The sequence below is a fragment of the Triturus cristatus genome, chromosome 11, assembly GCF_964204655.1.
Source record: "Triturus cristatus chromosome 11, aTriCri1.1, whole genome shotgun sequence".
Taxonomy (NCBI): Eukaryota; Metazoa; Chordata; class Amphibia; order Caudata; family Salamandridae; genus Triturus; species Triturus cristatus.
Window position 1 is genome coordinate 804960362 of NC_140594.1, and position 17456 is coordinate 804977817.

Consider the following 17456-nt stretch of genomic DNA (forward strand, 5'->3'; position numbering starts at 1 on the left):
AGGAAGGATTTGACTTTCTTCAGGTAGGAGAGGTGGTACCATACAGTTTGATGATGTGTTCTATTTTCGAAAGGACTGTGTTGGGCGAAACTCTTGGGGATTTCGCCTTGGGTGTGAAATGGCAGGTCTGGGGTGTAGTACTCAGTAAAATTTAACAACTGTGCTTGAATAAGTGCATTTTTGGTACTGTTAGCGAGCAAAAGGAATTTAGGGCTTGATTTAAATGTTGACAGAGAGGGAACTCCGTCGCATCAGCAACGGAGGCCCCTTCAAGCCGACGTCATGGTCCTCTTGCTTGATTATGATTCGGGGGGACTATAGTTTGATGACGGCAGAGACTACTCCATCTCTGCCATGGTCAAACTTCTCTGATGGCCTGACAGAGTAAAAGCCATGGGAGATTTAATTATAAGTCAGACCACCTAATTTAGATGGGTAGACATATAGCTGTTTTTCAATGCCCGTCACCGTAAGGAAAAACCTGGCGGTAAGGGTACTGAAAAGTTGTCAATGACCCCCCTCGCCATGGGAGAAAACAACCATGGTATGTGCGCATTCTTTTTTTTTTAATTTTTTTTTTTTTTTAAGAAAGCATCCTGCTTTGTGAATTGCTTGCTCAAAATTAAAAAACAAATAAAGTAACGACTTTTCAGACAAATTCGTACAGCAAAGTTATAGTGTATTGGCAGGAACTGCCTTGACTGCCTGCAGGACCAACGGACATTTTCAAGGTTTTGGTGGTAATTTGCAACGTCGTCCTGACGGAGAATAGGCCGAAAACCGAAATATAAATGAGGCCCATCCGAAATATAAATGAGGCCCATCCTTAGTCTTTGAAGGGGTGAGCCTTAGGTAGACTTTTGACCTGCCATACGAAGCAACACTGAAACTCGCAATTTATGTCAGTGAACATTTAGCTGGGTTTTGGAAATAGATATTAATTTTAAGTATTTACAACCAATATAAAATGTACGCTTGAGTATCATTTTCATTGCATTTACTTTATGTGATGTCAGTCCGTCAGTCAGTCAAAGTACTTTTATTTCGATAAATAAATATCATAAAAAGACATAGGAACAATACAATGCAAATTCATAAAGAGACATTATTTCATTAAACAACTCAATCATTTAAAATATTAAAAAAGAGGTCAGTCAGATAAAACCATCTATTTACATCCATCTAAAAATTACATTTATATACATGAATCCCCCAAGAAACAAGATCCAGCTGACAGTGTTAGTAAAAATCACCATTATAGGTTGATATTTGTCTAATTATTGGGTGACTTGCTTTTCTTAATCCTAATAGCCCCCACCAGGAAACTAGCTACATGATACATAATCCTGGGGGTTTGTAAAAGCTGTAAAAAAAGGATAGCAGGCTTGACTTGAATAAACCCAGCCTCCCTTAAAATAGGAAGCAAATATTTCTTTCTTGGGGCAGTGTAAAAGTCACAGAACATCAAGAAATGTGTGGTATCCTGAATCGAAAAATTATCACATTTACACGGACTGGCGTTTTCTGGGATACACCAGGTTGGGAAGTGTCCAAGTATTAGGTGAATCATGTTAAACCTGAAACGAGTTAAAAGGAACCGGTGAAAAGGAAGATTTACTATGGTTAAATAAGGTTCGGTGCCTATGTGGGTACTCAAAATGATGCTACCCCGAACCAAAGGTTTCTCCAGTTCAACTCTTTCTCTTTCTGAGCTTAATAACTCGCCCATCATCCTCTTAATAAGACCAATGTCTTTCGCAGTGATCCGTTCCGGGGCGGAAAAAAGTTCCACTCTCCCTAATTTAACAAAACAATTTTTAATGTAAACTAGCCACGGTATTTTTATGGCTCTATCCAACTGCAAACAGTCTTTTAAAATGATGTGGTTGAGTGGAATTTCTTGATTCAGCCATATTTTTAACCAGGCCACGACCGGAGCTACTCTAATCAGGTCTGAAATGTAACCCATTCCCAGTTCTGTATGGACAATATATGTGGGAGAAGACTGCGGTACAGAGAGTATCGATCTCAAAAATTTATTTTCAGTAATCTGTATACTGTCAGAATTGCAATTGCCCCATATAGCACTTCCATATGTGGCAACAGCAAGACATTTTGCCTTATAGATTTTGAGTAGCGACGCTATTGGCCTAGCACCTAGTTTTTTACCAAATCCCTGAAGGGCTGAAGATGATCTAGCTAGGGCAATATTTCTAGTTTTTATCTGGGGGCCCCAAGTGCCTCTTTCATCAAATGTAATCCCCAGGTAAGGAAAAGTAGCTACCTTACACTGCTCTTGCTTCCCACAAACAAATGTCTTTGAGATCTTACTCTTTTTATTCTTGCCCATTATCATGATTTGGGACTTTTTAGCGTTAATCTTTAAGTCCAATGATCCCATAAAATTCTCAAATGCGTCCAATAATCTTTGTAGACCCACCCCAGTGCGTGAGAGCAGGACAGCGTCATCGGCATATAAGAGAACTGGAATACCAAGATCTCCTACGCGTGGGATGTCTAGGGTTGCATCTTTGAGAATAGGGTCCAGGGCGTTTATGTAAATGGTAAATAATAGCGGCGCCAAAATGCACCCCTGCCGCACGCCCCTATCCGACTTAAAGTGACTTGTACAGCGCCCTTCTGAGGTTACTCTGATCGAGGTTGTTAAATCAGTATGTAGGTCTGCTAATAGATTAACAAGGGCCCTATCTAGACCAATGTCTAGCAAAATTTCCCATAGTTTAGAGCGATTTACCAGGTCAAACGCTGACGAGAGGTCCATGAACGCCAGGTACATAGAACCCTCTTTAGCCCTTGTATATTTTTCAACTAGTAAATATAAATTAAGCCCTTGGTCTATTGTGCTTCTTTTTGGTCTAAAACCATACTGGGCATTTGACAATACCCCTTTCTCTGTAAGCCACTCATTCAATTTTGTTAAGATAACTCGTCCCAATATTTTCACTGAGGTATCAATCAGGGAAATAGGTCTGTAACAGGAAGGATCTTGTCTATTACCCTTTTTAAAGACAGGAATAATGATGGATTTTTTCCAGGAATCTGGGATTCTTGCATTAGAGAGAGCATTAAAAACATTACATAAAATTTTTGCCCAAAATTTCGGCTCACTTTTATAGACATCCCCAGGCACCCCGTCAGGTCCTGGGGCTTTATTTTTTTGAGTTAGATCTATCGCCCTTTCAACGTCTACTATATCAAAGGTGACAGCAGTGTCACCAGTAGAGGGTGCCCCTACGTCAGTTTCCTGGATCCCATCATTTGCAGCCACACTCATTGTTGCTGAATATATCTGGCTAAAATATTTGATCCAGTCTTCATCTGGGATATTTGCCTCCAAGGGGCTATTGGAATCATCACAGAAAAATGGCTGATTTATTATTTTCCAGAATAAGCTGCTATTTTTTAAAGTTTCTGGTTCGAGGAGTTGAATCAGCGCATTTTCTTTCAAGACCCTCTTTCTTTCTAAGATGGTTTTTTTATACACAGACCTTGCACTGATTATATCAGCACGAATCGTAGGGGTCGCTTTAAGTGCCTTTAATAAGACTCCATGTGCTTTCGTGCATTCCTTGTCAAACCATCTTTTTCCCATCACGGGCTTCTGACTCGATTTGTTCTGAAGACCCTGGTTCAATTCCTTACAGATGTTTTCAAAAGCCATTAGAATATCTGTCGGTTGTGTACTACTCTCTAAACATATTTTGACTTCTTCTTCTACTTTGGACAACACATCTCGTAAGAAAATGTCCGGCACAATTTTAGTCCATTTCAGCCGTCGATTCTGGTCTTTTGCCTTCAGATTTACACCCCCTCTATTTTTTGCTCTATTAAGTGAGATTAAATCTGTTTGCATTACTGCAAGTACAACGGGATTGTGATCACTAAAAACTGAAACCTCTGTATAATAATTTAACACATTATGCAACAAAAAAGAAGACACAAAAATATAATCAATTATAGTAGCTGTATCCTTTGCCTTAAAAGTAGGGGCTCTATATATTCCCTTCCCACACCCGGATTCATATAGGTTCCATCTAGCCAAAAAGATTTCCAAAAGCTCCCCAGACCTGGTATGTTCTAGATGGACCGGTGAGGAAAGAGGGGGGCCTTCATCTTCTTGACTAATACAGGGGAGGGTACACGGATGTATATTAAAGTCCCCTAATAGTATTAATTCGAAAGAATTTACATTAGCACTATAGACCGACAAGAAGTTGTCCAAAACTTCCAGGTTTTGGCTAGTACACTCCTTAGCGTGTGTATTATAAAAATTTACAAATAAAATCCTGACCTTATCTAGGGTTAATAATTCAACAACCAAGCAATTTTCAGAGCCCGACATACACTGTGATAGGGTCCCTTTCAAATCCAGTTTGAATAAACTCAGCAGACCCCCCTTAGCCCTCCCTGCCACACTGCACGTTGCTGGAACAAAAAAATGGGAATAGCCATCCAAGGCAAAACTGTTCGAATTGTCCCAAGTCTCTTGGAGGGCAATGATGTCAAAAGATTTTAATGATGTTAACCATTCATCAATCCCACTTTTGTTTTTTATGCCGGCGATATTCCATGTGGCAATTTTAAGGGATGAAACTGTTGGCTGTGCCGACTTCACTGGTGTTTCAGACAGTCATTCGTTTTCCTCCAAGGATGATAAAACAGAAAAACGATTATGGAGAGATAAAGTATTACCCAGCTGACTGTTTGGAAACTGCTGAACCTGCATGTCCCCACTGTTTTGATAGGAAGATCTATTCACATTTGCAACAGAACCAACTGGCCCCCTCCCATGACCAGGATACCTATGCTGTACAGGCAAATAGTGTTGAGAATTGTCCAAATGATTATAAAAGAAACCCAGAGGTCTAACACGTACCGAGTTTTCCACGGTTGGCAGAACGGCAGCCCTGAGGAGGACTGTTGCCACGTGTTGAGGATATTTGAAGTTTATGATAATACAGTCCCCCCTTATGTTCTTCCTACCGTTGCCAATCCAGCTAACTCGACGGGTGAATAATATGTCTTCTGCAAGGGCACACGGAAAACCACAATTCCTGTTCAACCAGGCCAGCGTTTTGTTTTTTAGGGCAACATATGTTTCTTGCCTTGAGTCAAACAGACAACTATCAATCTTCGGAACATTAGTTAGAACAAGCGTATATGGCACGCAATCCGGAGGGAGGTTTACACATTCACTCCACCTCGGTCTATTTCTCCCACCTGATTCGGTCCCACCTGCAATATTCTGCTTATTATTTTGGGCATATTGTGTTTGTACTGTTGCCTGTGCATTCGCAATACCCATTGATGGCATAAACGTTGGTTGGGTAGTCAGTGAGTTAGTGGCTAAAGGCGCCTTTGCATTCGCCCCGGTGTCATTACCATGTACCTTTAGGCCATCCAAGTGATGTGCCTCTGGACCCCCTGTGCCCCCTATACTAGATCCCATCACCCCCAATAGACGAGGTTGTGGTATTGACCCATTTTGAGACTGGGTAATATAGGAATGTAAAGCACCTTCCAAACTAGTGACTTTTTGGGCCACAATATCTAGCTTTTCTACCAGTGGAGAAATCAATGCCTGTAGTTTAGACTCAAATAAGTTTGTCAAGAGAATAATCTGGGAAGGGTGCAGAATGTTTCCCTCGACATTATTTATTGGCTCAGGGGCATCTTCTCCACTAGTAGGGGATGTGCCTGCCTTTTTAGGCTTCCGGGTCACTACTCTTCTAACGGGTGCCTTCCTACATGCACGTACCCTTCTCCGTAATGGAGACTGAGGTGGTGTAGGCCTTCGAGGGGATGTCACACCTGGACTTAATATAAGGTCATGGACAATCTCCTGTTTGGCCTCTAATATCTCATTATTTGTTTCTGTATCAGTATCCATTATCGAACAACGATTAGGCAATGAGGTAGACTGGGTACATGCCCTTGTAGGTGAAGAATCTGGGCTAATCCTTGTTAGTGATAGTCTCCTATCTTTGTTAATCTTACTGACAACCTTGACGAGATAATTATCCATTGTCCTTGCTTCAGTATGTGGGACTTGTTTACCAGGCCTCACTTTAGACATTGTCAACAAGTACAATATAAATCAGGTTATGGTCACACTGACAGTCACAATATGAATTACAGCCTTGGCCAAGACATAAACAACTGGGGAAACAAAGTCTTACTGTGTGTCCTGGATGTAGAGTACGCGGAGCAAATAACAGGGCCCGGCCCGGCCTCACTCGGTCCTCTGAGGGCCACAGAGGGCCCGCCCTTTGCCCGGGCTTAGCCCGGCATCCGCCCGCGCGCGTCCCGCGACGCGGAGGGAGCACCAGAGTTTTAAGCGCCTCCGGGCGCGTTCTTCGGCGTCACGAGCCGCTGGGGCACCTGGGAGCGGTAGTTCCCCGCTCTGTGGCCGCGCGGTGATGTGGCGGCGAGAGGAGCCCAGGCAGACAACAGTGAGGCTTCAGGTAAGATGAAGGGGACACCAACAGCACCTCGCGGTTCCCTCGTTTGGCTTTCCTGCTTCCCCGCTCCACCGAGGGAGCACCAGAGTTTTAAGCGCCTCCGGGCGCGTTCTTCGGCGTCACGAGCCGCTGGGGCACCTGGGAGCGGTAGTTCCCCGCTCTGTGGCCGCGCGGTGATGTGGCGGCGAGAGGAGCCTAGGCAGACAACAGTGAGGCTTCAGGTAAGATGAAGGGGACACCAACAGCACCTCGCGGTTCCCTCGTTTGGCTTTCCTGCTTCCCCGCTCCACCGAGGGAGCACCAGAGTTTTAAGCGCCTCCGGGCGCGTTCTTCGGCGTCACGAGCCGCTGGGGCACCTGGGAGCGGTAGTTCCCTGCTCTGTGGCCGCGCGGTGATGTGGCGGCGAGAGGAGCCCAGGCAGACAACAGTGAGGCTTCAGGTAAGATGAAGGGGACACCAACAGCACCTCGCGGTTCCCTCGTTTGGCTTTCCTGCTTCCCCGCTCCACCGAGGGAGCACCAGAGTTTTAAGCGCCTCCGGGCGCGTTCTTCGGCGTCACGAGCCGCTGGGGCACCTGGGAGCGGTAGTTCCCCGCTCTGTGGCCGCGCGGTGATGTGGCGGCGAGAGGAGCCCAGGCAGACAACAGTGAGGCTTCAGGTAAGATGAAGGGGACACCAACAGCACCTCGCGGTTCCCTCGTTTGGCTTTCCTGCTTCCCCGCTCCACCGAGGGAGCACCAGAGTTTTAAGCGCCTCCGGGCGCGTTCTTCGGCGTCACGAGCCGCTGGGGCACCTGGGAGCGGTAGTTCCCCGCTCTGTGGCCGCGCGGTGATGTGGCAGCGAGAGGAGCCCAGGCAGACAACAGTGAGGCTTCAGGTAAGATGAAGGGGACACCAACAGCACCTCGCGGTTCCCTCGTTTGGCTTTCCTGCTTCCCCCATGTGATGTCAGATTCAAAGCTCAGTTGCGCTCATTTTCTGGAAAGTTATGCGATGAAAATTCTAATTTCTTCACTATTACAGAGAGTGTTCCAAGGTTGCATTTTTTCGCCATATTAGAAAAAAACGGGCTTGTTTCTAAAGTATAAAAATATAAACGCCATCGCCCTAGCGCGTGGGAATCTTTTGCCCTGCTTTTAAGGACCATTGATCAATTTCCCATCCCTTGTCTCCCGGTCCTCATATGGTAACCCTGAACTGGAAAATATGTGTTGGAAGCCTGCCCTATTTAGGCTGGGCCTTTGACGCATTGACCCGGCAGCCATCTGGCAGATGGCGTTTAACAGTGGGACCAGCAGGGGTCGCACCATCAGAAACCTAATGGTCCCCCCATCTCTACGTGAGGAGGGAGAACAGCGTGTTTGGTGGGAGCTCTTGTTCAGCCAAACTGTAAACAGTGCCCTTTTTATGGAGAGAGTGCTATAGAAAGTGTGGGTGAGAATGGGTCAAATCCTGCTCCCGCCCTTTCCCCCATCAGAGCACTGAACTCTCCAGGATAGACTCCCCGCCATCCCATCAGTTTTCTCCAGAGTCGGCCTTATAACCCTCACTTCTTGCCCGGATAGTTGTCAAAGCAGTTCTAAACATCATTCCCAGTTCCTTTCAAAGCCTTTCAATCTTGTTAACCTCGACATTAGCTTTGGCAACTGCTGAAACCACGCGCGTAATTTCTGGTCCCAAAAACGGTCAATCACATTTTCCACAATTCACTGAAATTCTATTTTCACCTGAAGTACTTTAATATTTTCGTTTTTTTTTTTTTAAGTGAGGCCTTGTTTTGTGTCCAGAGTACACAGTTTGGCGGGAATAGAAAAGGAGATATCTGTGGCACTTTTGATGGAACCAACCCATCTGAACTTGGTTTGCTGCTGCAACCTCAGGTGTTGAAGCCTGAATGTTTGACCAGTCCTTGCAACCCCATACACCCCCACCCTTGCGCCCCCTGCCCTTCCTAAATCCCCCCTGGATTGATTCCACAATCCCAAAATGACACTAATAATTGTCTCAAGCTGCCGCCGCAACGGGCCCAGTGATCCATATCTTTTTACATTCCCGAAACCCTCCTTTCAGTTCTGCCTTAGATTTAGCTGCGTTTACTTTGGCTCTCTCACAAACATTTCACTGAGGTCCCAGAGAAACCTCAAACTGGTGACATCATTGCGTGGTGTTAAAAAAAGGTTGACTTTCTCTTCTTGAGCAATTTTTGAAAATGATGGTTCTATTATCCTGTCGTTCTGCCACAATCTGCAGAAATTAGGCAAAGCACGGTCTTAAAAAATAAATAAGTAATAAGAGTGAAAAAAATGACCTCCGCTAATCAGTAAAAAGCTGATTAGCATTGTTTGACATGAAGTAGCAGCTATCCAGCACAGATTAGGGTGCCCTCGGGGCGAGATCTCTAAACTGTTGCTTTCTTTGGCTGTTGCATGGCTTAACAGCAGTGATACAAATCAGCTTTCTCGCTGGATGCCTCTGCACCAGTTAAATCAGTGTATGTTTATAATGCGGCTAATCAGAACATCTCATTTACATTTCAAAGTGTGCTACATTTAATTTACAAAACATCAGCTTCATGTGACTAATAGCACACTCGGCCATATTTGTATGTGTGTGTCTTTCCCATGCGCACCTTGGATGTGTGTTGCCTAGTGTAGTTGTATTGTTTCATGCCCTCTTTAGGACTGGCCTGATAACCTCGATCTGTGTGGTATCTCCTGTTACTGCTCATATTGTAATAATACGGTTTGTGGTATTTATTGCACCCAGTATGTACCGGGTGCGATAAAACCACATCCCGTGGATGTCTTTCTGACAGGTTAAACTTGCTAAATGAATGTTTATCAGTATTCCTAGGGGCATATTTTCAAGCCCCTTGCGCCGCCGGTGCATCACTTTTTGTGACGCAGTGTGATGCTCCATATTTACAAGGACGTCTAAAGCCACCCTGCGTTGCTTTTCATGAGCACTTTGCGTGAAAGGGGCGTGCCATTGGTGTTGCTGTAGGTGTTCCCACACAACACCCATGGATTCTGCTGCATTCCCAGATTTACAGCGTTTTGTAAACCTGGGAATAAGCCAGAATCCTATGTCTCCTAGGGGAGGCGTAAGGAGGCGCAACGAGGAGAAATACTTCAATTTCTCCAAGTTTTTCCTCTTTCTAAGCATGCTGCATTCTGCAGCACACAAAGAAAGAGGAAAACACCTCTCATGATTGCTTTTGTGCAGAAAGGTGTCCTTCCTGCAAAAAACAATCATCCCTGCAACGCAGACACCTCCTGCGTTGACGCATATCCTCTAATTGTGCGCTATGCAGGGGAGAGCTCGGGGATACGTCATATTTAGGGCTCCCGGTTTTATGGTATTTTTTTTTTTTTAACATTTCCTTCTGTATTTATCCAAATTTATTTTTTGCCCATTTTATCTGTATTTATCCATATTTATTTTGTGTTTTGCATATAAATGAAGTTGAAAAACTGTACATTTCCATATTTATTTAACTGATAGAGGCGCACTCATATTTTAATGTCTGTGGTGTTTTAGCTATTTAAGCTGTCAAATATTTCATAACAATACATCCACTGGTGAATACTAGCATTATACCATAAATGTATTTTGTCATATGCTGTTATTTGAAGAAATTTCATCCTGTTTTTTAATTTCCCATGCTGTCCATCTGCTCAGCTGCTGGCCTATAATCCATGAAAGACAGAATGGAGAGTCACTTAAAAGAAGCACAATTTTCTGTATTTATCCACTTTTAAAAATAAATGCAGACAGAAAACACATTGTTTCTGTTTGTATTTATCTGTAAAAATCCGTAAAAACGGAAAACAGGGAGCCTTAGTCATATTGTTGTAAATATGATGCATCCCTTTGCTTCGGAAGTAACGTAGCGTGGCGCAGCCAAATGGCTTGCGGCACTGCGCTGCGTTAATTCCTCGTAAATTTGGCCCCTAATTTTTTGCCATGGGTGATGCTTTACAGTGCAAAATTATAACTTTACAACCTTCCTAAAAGTCATTGGTTAATTTGAACCTTTGCCCAAAATATTCCATGTCTGGAGTTAGAATAATATTAAGCCTCCTGGAATATATGGGGGGAAGTTGTGCTTTCCCCTAATATTCTAGAACTAGAGTTGGGATAGTAAGTTTCACTTCCCAGTCTCCACCACACTAACCGCTGACCTTAGGGAGCAGGTCAAGACAAGAACCACAAACGTAAATGCCTGTAAAATACCGGGCATAAAGATCTCGGCGGGCAAGTACCAATATATGCATGTTATGCCCCATTTTATTGACAACACACACAATAGGAGACCATTGTCACACACAATAAGTGCCATACACCTTTGCGTCAGTTTTACTCAAAGCTATAATTATATTCTATTTCAGCTTTAGAGGCAAACAATGACTTTGTAGGCAAGACTACCACAAAGGTACTACTATACCCTACAACAGGATAACTGGACTATGTTTAGAGGGAGCAAACTTTTGACTCCGTCTATAATTCTTAAACTTTAGTGAGGTGTGGGAAACAATGTACATTCAGCCACTCTTACTTAGATTTGTTAGGTGAGAAATGCTGTGGGTGCTACAAAACTCAGTGACCCAGGTTATCCTGCTCTGTTAAAAGTGCCAGGTGTCCAATATTTACTGATTTCTGAACAAATAAACATGTGCTCATAAACATTGAATTAATAACTGCACTAGCACAGCAGAATTTGTCGTTTTTAAATTTGTCTGTAACCAAGAAAACATAGAGTTCCAGTATTAACTCCATTAGAGGAAGCCTGATTATTTTTAGTTTTTGCTTCCAGAGGCAGTGGCACTGAAAGCACATTGGGGCACATTTACGAGGAACTGGCAGGGCGCAGCGTTAGCCTCCTTGGCTTAACGCCACGCTGCGCCACTTCTGAAACACAGGGCTGCACCGTATTTACAAGGATACGGTGCAGCCCTGCATTTCCCCCTTCCCTAGTGCTAATTTGACCAACTAGTGCCAACGCAGACACCCTTGCATCATAGCGCAAGGGTGCATGCATTGCAGTGCAAGATTGTTTACGTGCAGGAAGGTGTCCCTTCCTGAACATAAACAATCTGAAATGGCGTTGTGAAACTTCTATGTGTGCTGCTTAATGCAGCACACATAGAAGTCGCAAAATGTTTTTTTAATGATTGTTTATGTGCAGGAAGGGACACCTTCCTGCACATTAACAATCAATGGCCTTTTTTTAACAATTAATGGCCTTTTGCTGTTTCTCTTGGTGGTGCACTACGCTTCACACATTGAAACAGCAAAAACGAGGAGAAATCAAACATTTCTCCTCGCTGCACCAGGGTAAGACCAGGTTGTCCCTGGTCTTAATTTTGGCTCTGCTCCATTTTTACACTACCCTTGTAAATATGGAGCAGCGTCAAAATCAATGGGTGTTGCAGTGGAAGGCCCACCACAAAACCCATTGCACGCACCTTTGACGCTAAGTATCGGGTAAGAAGGTGCCTTATTTACAAGGCAGCATTAAACCACATCAAGTGATTTAACACTGCCTTATAGATAAGGCAAAGCCCCTATCGCTACCTCAACGTCAGGAAAAGTGACATTGTGGTGGCGATAGGGGCTTGTAAATATGCCCCCTTGTTTTATCAATGGGCAGATTAATTCCCATGATTCTTGAAGGTGTGTCTGCAACATGACACTTTGGAGCCCTCCCATTGCCAAGCAAAGAGAACCATTATTATGACATCAAGGAGTGGATTGGACAATTTGTAGGACCAATTTGTAGGACCAGCTAATTGTTGATTGTCCACAGACCTCTGACCATCTTAAATGCAGAGCTGGTAATAATTTCATTTGCATCCCTCCTCTAGTGCATTGTTACTGAAGAACTGGCAACATGAAATTAATCATGCATTAACTAGATGCTTCTCCAATTTCCACAGGAAATGCATTAGTACACACAAAACCACATCACTCCTCCAACTTTCCCCCAGATATCATATTAAATTCTGTGTAAACAACTTATCATCCCAGCTATCCCATCTGCAAAATACACCCTGTAAAGAACTGGATTGTTTTTTGGTGTGGGTGACTACCCACTCAAGGAATAATCACAACCCTTGTCAGGGTGAACCCTCAAAGTCACTAAATTCACCCAAGCTCAACCTCCTGGTAGCTGTGACACAGAGCACAATTTGGACAGTTTGTGAGATATTTATGCAGTACCCAAAACAGTAATAAAGTTGAACTGCAAAACAATATAAATCCCAAACTAAAGTAGAAAAACAAAGCCATATTTAATAAACAAAATGGCACCAAATTGACACAGGGTCTGGTGCTACAGTGGTTTAGAAACTACCTGTCAGAACGAACTCAGACCATCCATCTGGGATCTTTTCGGTCACACACCATGATAATTAATAAAGGAGGTCCCCAGGGCTCTTGCCTCAGCCCCACACTGTTTACCATATATGTTACTCCCCTTGCAAACATCATACGAGCCTATGGTTTCATACCTATCTCATATGCGAATGATACTCAACTTTTGCTAGCATTTGATAAAGACCTGTCCGAGACTAGAGACCATTTTACTAAAGGCATGAAAGCTATCACAGCTTGGATGGCCTCTAACGTTCTCCAGTTAAATAGTGAAAAAACTGAAATCATGCTTTTCGGTGCTGCTCAACTGTTGTGGTGCCCTGAGTAATGGCCGCCCGAATTAGGATCACCACCTATTCCTAAATCCTTTGTGAAAAATCTGGGCATAAAACTTGACCAGAATTTAATCATGAAAAACCAGGTGACATCTACCACTGGCGACTGCTTTCATGTTATGAGGCTACTACGAAGAGTTTTTCCAATGCTCCGACTGGCAGTACGCAAGACCCTAGTCCATGTGCTGGTGATTAGTCGCTTGGACTATGGAAATGCTCTCCTGGCCATGGTCAATGAATCTCTCCTGGATAAACTCCGGGTGGTTCAGAATACAGCGGCACGTTTAATCCACAATCTACCAGCAAAATCTGCCTCGGCCCCTTTACTACGTGCACTATAGTGGCTGCCAGTGCGGAAGCGTATCACCTTCAAAATCTGTTACCTAGTTCACAAAGAGCTTAATGGCAATGGACCTAGCTATTTGTAGGAAAAACGTATCCTTTATCGACCAACAAGGTCTTTAAGATTTCTGAACAAGTCTCTTCTCACCATATCACGCATCAAGAAAACACGCTCAGGAGGCTGTGCATTTACATTGCTAGCCCCCCATTTTTGGAATAAACTTCCCTTTCACCTAAGAGAATGCACTGCCCACTACAAGTTTAGGAAATTATTAAAAATTGAATTATTTTAAACCTCTAGGCTTCTTGCCTGACATTTTGGTCTTGCTGCGCCGAGATATCCGTTTGGGGATGATTCATGCACATTATAAAACAAATAAATAAAATAAACAAATAGAATATCGTACTAGGCTGGGAGTCTATCATAATAAGATCAGGTCTGCCCAGAAAGCTTTTCTAGCAATCTCAATTGAAAAAGCAGGGAACTCCACCAAAGATCATTTTAAAGCTTTAAATAACTCAGTCAAACCCAGTGCTTGTGTCGCCACCATCGAGACCTCCCTGGATTTTCTGTGACAAATTAGCCAATTTCTTTGAAGACAAAATTGAATCTTTCTATAAAAATCTGCCAGCTATTTCGGACAGCTTTCAGCATAATTTCCACCTTAATCATCCCCATCCAATGGCCACGGGCAGCCTAAGCAATTTCACACTTTGCTCTGAGGGTCAGGTGTTGGATATGCTATCCCACGCTAAGACTGGTTCACCTTTGGACATCTGCCCTCCGAGAACAACAGCAAGCTTAGCAACTTGTCTGGCTCCTGTAGTCACAGACTTATAGAACCTCTCACTGACTTCACCTACAGTGCCCAAGGAATGGAAGCACTCATTAGTATCTCCATTGCTCAAGAAATCCTCAGCAAATCTGAAAGATGCCGCCAACTATCAACCAATTTCACTGTTACGCCTCCTTGACAAATCTCTAGAAAGGTTTATCAATAAACAACTTACTGCCTTTCTCGAAGAAAATCACATCCTGGATTATTCACAATCCGGTTTGAGAGAGCTTCATTGCACGGAGAGCGCTTTGTTGGCTGTGGTTGATAATATCAGGCTCTCTCTTGACACAGGTACCCCAATTATGCTGGTGCTGCTAGATTTTCTGGCACTGTTCGACACAGTCTCCCATTCCATCTTAATTCACAGGCTTCATGAGGCTGGGCAACACGGCAGAGCCCTGCACTGGCTCTGCAACTTCCTTACCAATTGAACACAACAGGTCTGCCTGGACTCTTTAAAGTCACGTCTTATGTACTTGCGTAATGGTGTACCCCAGGGATCATGTCTATGCCCTACCATCTTTAATATCTACGTTGCGCCACTTGCCTGGATTGTGAGAACCTGTGCAGTGGAGATAGTGTTGTATGCTCATTTCCTTTGACCCAGACAAAGTGAAAAGCAAGTTTGCTAATTGTATGAGAGAAGTAGCTGCTTGGATGTCTAGCAACTATCTCCAACTAAACAGTGACAAGACTGAGATTATGCTCTTTGGGAAAGCACCTGAGCTCTGGTCGGCTGACTGGTGACCGCCTAAACTGGGCCCAGTCCCTTCACCTAAGCAGTCTGTGAAAAATCTGGGCATGAAGTTTGATCGGTCTCTTTCCATGAAGGACCAAGTAAACGCAACCTGCAGGTCCTGCTTTACTACTATGAAGATTTTTAAAAAGACCCTTCTTGGGTTCCCTGACAGTGCGAGAAAAACCCCTGTCCAAGCTCTCATTATCAGTCCCCTGGACTATGAGAATGCTCTGTTAACATCAATAAACATTCCCTTGCTGACCAAGTTGCAGGTGCTACAGAACACTGCCTTCTTGCTCCCCCTCTTCCTCTATTCTTTGGAAGCTCCATTGGCTGCCTATTAGAAAAAAGGTCATTTTCATACTCTTCTGTCTGACACATAAGGCACTTCACAAACGCCGCCCCACCTACTTGTCCATGCATTTAAAACCATATCGACCTGCGAGATGCCTTAGGTCTTTGGATAAGGCTCCTTTGACTATCCCTCGAATTCGGACTTCAAATCAGGGGGGTAGATCTTTTTCCTACACTGAAACAAACTCCCCCTAGTCTCCGCTTCTGCTCAGACTTGATCTCTTATCCGATAGAATGGCAGATGGACTTATGCCCACCTGCCACCATATCGGAAATGGGACTGGCCGGCTAGCAATCAGCGGTCCCGCCATAGGGATTACAATGTGACTGCCTGGAATGCGGCAGCACCCACCGCAGCACCCACCACAGCACCCGCCGCAATGTAAAAAATGCACCATGTACATATCCCTGCACCATGTGGCAGGCACAAGTGCGGTTCCTGCCACATGGTGAAGGGATATGTAGATTGGCACCACAGGTGCCCCCCAATGCCCATATCAGAGGGCTAGGCGAAAGGGCTCTACGGGCCCCCAAAGTCCCTTTCCACCTGCCTGTTCATGGCAGGTTAATCAACATGAACAGGAGGGCAGAAAGGAACATCAAAATGCCTACAGCGGTGCCTGGTAGGCACCGCCACCATTGTAGGGAATACAGCCCCCTCCGTCGCACAAGCGGGCTCAAGCAGCCCAACGGATGTGTGGCAGTCGGTTTTTCTGACCACGACCCATCCGTCTGCCATTGAGATATGGCAGGCGGATAAGATGGGCCCAATGGCCCTAAATTCCCTAAGAAGAATTCACTATGGAGTCAACAATTTCGATCTTGCTCAAAAAGTTTGTTTTCTTAGTAAATGCGTATTAATTTCTTTTAAACAGTTGTTTTTCCTTAGCTGTATTTTTGATGTTTTGGAATCTCAAAATTGGTTTCCTATAATTTTGTTTTTCTATGGTTTTACATACTGCATGAGATGGAGTTTATTCTGTGACACTTCAAAGAGGCAGTTCACAAATTCATGGCACTGCTTGAAATATGCTTAGACTCCCAATGCCCCGCTGGAAGGGAACTCAGTTCTTCTGTGGAAGAGCAAGGACTGCGAGCAACGGAACAGTACATCACTGGAATATGGTGTAGTAAATTAGTAGGAAAACATCAGTCTTGGGGCCTGATTACCAGTGCAGCGGTCTTCCAACTGCTGCAATCGCGGTGGTGCAGCACTGGCAGTCCACCGTTTCAAAATCATACCAGCGGTGGACCACGGGCTGCACCAGGAAACAGTAATTTCCTTGGCGGTGGAGGAATTCTCCCACAATGCTAAAATTTTCAGCGGAAATGCACCAGTCCCGCTGAGCCTATTACAAGTTCTTGCACTGCCAGCCATTTCATGGTGGTAGCCCCGCCAAGAAAAGGCTGGTGGTGGAGGAACAAAGGGGGCCCTACAGGGCCACCTTGAACCCCACCATAGGGATACATTAAGGGGGTACAACATGTGCTCTCCTGCCTACATTCCCTCAAAGTTCCAACACGGCATGGACGTCATTGTCCATGCCTGCTGGAAAATTTTTTTTTGCCATTCCCTTTGCGGTGCCTGTTTTCCAGGCACCGTCATGGGAAAGGCAAAAGATAGTACAGCTTACATGAGTTCAACTCATAATAAGGTTGGCGGTCCTTGCACGGCTTTGGTGCAGCTGTGCCAACGGAGAACTGGCGCAACTGCGCCAAAATCGTAATCGGGCCCAAAGTCTCTATGGTGAGGTGCAACATAAAGACAGCTCAAGCCCTTTGAAGATGTAAATGAAATCGGACCCACACATTAAATATATATTTTTCCCAGTAACTTATTTATAAATTACATAAAAGAATTCAAAGGAAACCATACACCTGACATAAGCCGTAGTAGAGATGTAAAATAAAACATAAGATAATAGGCAAAGAAAAAGTAATACTATTCAAAGAAATGATCTTCCTTAAGAATATCAGTCGAAAAATATAATT